This window comes from Thermobia domestica, chromosome 9 (genome assembly GCF_964235325.1).
Source record: "Thermobia domestica chromosome 9, izTheDome1.hap1.1, whole genome shotgun sequence".
Lineage (NCBI taxonomy): Eukaryota > Metazoa > Arthropoda > Insecta > Zygentoma > Lepismatidae > Thermobia > Thermobia domestica.
Window position 1 is genome coordinate 169,545,026 of NC_137462.1, and position 3,792 is coordinate 169,548,817.

A 3,792-nucleotide genomic window follows, 5' to 3' on the forward strand; every position below is an offset into this window, starting at 1 on the left:
TGTGCTAAGATGATTCTATTTAAAAAGTTTCAAAAGTTTCATAGTTGTGACTTACGAGCAATGGCATAATTTGTAACAAAACTTAAAACTGTATGTTTGCGTACATGTAAAATATATAAAAAAATGATATTTACAAAAATACCAAAAACACCCTCTTTATTTTTTAATCATACCATGTACGTGTTAGGATGAATGTACAAAAAAGTTTCATAGTTGTAACTTTTGGGCAATGGCACAATTTGTAAAAAATAAAATAAAAAAACTAAATTTGGCTTTGTATGCCCATTAGTGTTTGACAGTGTAACCTTTTGCAAGGTTTCTTAAGATCTGCTGAAAGAGCAAAAATTAAGCTTTCATTTGACACCTAGACGAGCCCAATAACTTTAAAAATAAGAAAGTAATGGTAATTTTAGTTCCATGATGCTGAGTGCCAAAAAGAGAAATTGAAGCAAAATTCACATTTTTCAAAAATTTCTTCACGGCCCAATTCTCATCTCAAAAATCGGAAAAAATTAATTTAGCATAATTTCATTGGTATTTATGGATGAGAAAAAATTGAAGAGAATCTGAGACATTGAAGCACAGTGCTCTAGGTAATTTCACATGAAATGACCCTTACTATAAATTTAACAAAATTTTAAAAACCTTAGCCCATATTACGTTTTTGAATATTTAATGTGATTATTTGTTTTGTACGTCTATATATTTATAAATAATCAACTGAATAATAATCCTTGCATCCACAAAATAACAAAGACATGGACTACTAGAAAGGTCCTTACTAAAACACCAAAATAACTCTTAAAAAACATCAGCAACAAGAATATAAATTATGTAGTTCTACTAAATTACAATATCGTAATTAAAAAGTTATAACACGTACTACTTGAAGAGCAACTAAAGTACAATAGAAAATAAAATCTAATAAGAATTCCAATACTTGGATTAACATATACCAAAATAAACGACACACATTAAAATTCAATAATAAATTAATTAAAAGTGCCAAAATAAATTAAAATAACAATTCACTCTTATATGCATTCTCATAATACCAGACAGTATGATAAAATTGTTTTAATATGTTCACTTTCCTAAATGCATAAAACTAGTTTGTATAATCTAAATGGGCGTATAAAATCTCTATATTTGGTTTTAGCGCTATTACTGCAATACGATTTACAATAAAATTAGACAAGGAATTTCGAGATACACAAGTTTACTTTTAAAATTGCAACCCTGACTCTTTTTTCCCCTTCCCGTCTTGTTTTCCTTTTCTTGTAGAAAAATATTTTTAAAAAGCTGAAACGCGTCTTTAATTATTTTAAATGAAATATCTAAATACTACATTTCATGTCTCTAACCTTAAAGAATTTTGAGATATGACTATCTAATTATAACAATTGTAACCCCAATCTTTTTCCTTCCCAATGGTTTATCCTTTTCTAGGGATTTAAAAAAAACTATTAAACACTGTCTAATTATTTTAAATGAGAAATTCATATACCAAATTTCATATCTCTAACATTTAGAGATTCCGAAATATAAACGTTTAAGATAATAACTACTACTTATGTTTCCCTTTTTCCCAATCGAATATCCAGAAATCCTTCCTTAGTGAGGCCTTACATCACCAATCCTATCCCGTGTCCCAATTTCAAGTTTCTAACTTCAGCATCAGTCAGTCAGGGCTTGTTTTATATAATTATAGACATTAACCTTCAGCTAGCTGAGGACTTCGCCCCCAGACCCTCGTACTCGTACTTCTCATATATCTTTCTAATGTTAAGGGATTTTGAGATATGGTTATTTCCATCTTTTTTTTTTCTTCCCTTGTAGGGGAAATATCCACAAACGCATAAACACGTATTTAGTTATTTTAAATGAAAAGTTTAAATATCAAATTTCATGTCTCTAACCTTAACGAATTTCGAGATATGACCATTTTATTTTCATAACTGGAACCTCATTTTTTCTATCCACTTTGTTTCTTCCCTCCCAGAGGAAATATCAGAAAACGCTGAAACATGCCTTTGATTATTTTAAATGAAAAATCTAAATACCAAATTTCATACCTCTAACCTTAAGGAATTTCGAGAGATGGAAATCCGCTTATTTTTGTCCTTTCTTTTGGTACACACACACACACACACACATATATATATATATATATATATATATATATATATATATATATATATATATATATATATATATATATATATATATATATATATATATATATACTCGTATCTAACTTTTTTAAATGGGAAGTTCAAATACCCGAATTTAATGGAATACGCGACAAAACGTACTAGCGACAAAACGTACCACCGACAAAACGTACCACTTACCCTGAGGGATGCTTGTGAAAGGTTTTCTAAAAACACTTTAAATAATGACAAGCGACAAAACGTACCACTTGCCTGGAGGGCTACTTGTGAAGAGTCTTCTAATCAGTCATCAAATAATGACAGGCGACAAAACGTACCACTTGATAGGACGGTATATAAGTATATACATACCGGCCAAAATAAGGTTAAAAGTTGAACAGATTGCTGGTGAGAAAAGTAGCGATGCAAGACCAAGACTAAGGCTAAGACTAAGACCATGCCTGCAAGATTCTCGCCAGACCAAGACCAGCAAGAATCTTCCATATGCAATATTTGAATATTTGCTGATTTCCATCACACTTTATCCAGGCTTTGGACCAGAGAGGGATAGGCATTATTAGAGGGACGCGGGCGCTTTCTCCCACAAGGGCCACCAGCATCTCAATGTCATAAATCAATTGCAGTTTTCTTTCTACAGTAAGTCAATAGTATTAACAATTGACAATTAAAACCTGATATTCTTTCATCAGTATATTATTCTGAATTGTTCAAAATATTATATGAAGTTCAAGGAGAACGTATACTATATTACAAAATTAGCAGATGTTTTAGTGTACTAGTTTTTGATGCTACTGTATCTATCACTTTTGTATTCGAAATATTTATTAATAAATCTTTTTCAATAGACATCAACATAAATGTTTTCAAATGTTCCTCAGACATGGTACTCGTTATCCTATTTTTAATGTATTTCAGTTTATTTAAGTTTTGAAAAATTTCTTTTACATGTTACCTGAGTTACGGGCAAAGTCAATAAAAATTTGTATGCTGGAAACCTGGATAAGTATTACTGCTAAATTTACAATTCTGCAAAATTAAAAAGCAGCACATTGGACAATTTTGCAACACGTTTTACATTCGCTTTCCTTGTAAACAAATGTATTTTATCCTAATTCTGAATCACTTGCACCATCAGGACAGTCATTTTTTCTCGGTTGTGCTCGTCATCAAGACCGACTTTCAAGGATATCCACGTCCTTCAAAAGTCCAAGAGAATACATTTATAGTATCCTTGGAAACTTCTTTACTGAAGTTTTTCAGAAAATATGTAAGTTTATCGAAAGGCACGTCTGGAAGTTCTGTTACTTGGTTGAAGTGGCTAGGGTCCAAATAATCCATAAAGTACATTGCTTCTTGAATCTTGAAGAAATACTCGAAACTACCATGTCCAATATTGTATTGAATGCTTCGATGCAATTCCTGGTCATTGGATAGAAGCAGCCTCATCTTCATATTTACAAGAAAATCTTTGTCCATCTCTGAAGGCGAATTGTCGACAGGTCAATAGAAAAAAAATCACGTTCTAAGTCTTCAAATTTGTTATTGGTCCATTCTGCAAAGCTTAATGCTGCATTCTTAACGGATTCAAATTCATCTCTCTACTCTTTCACTTGGAACA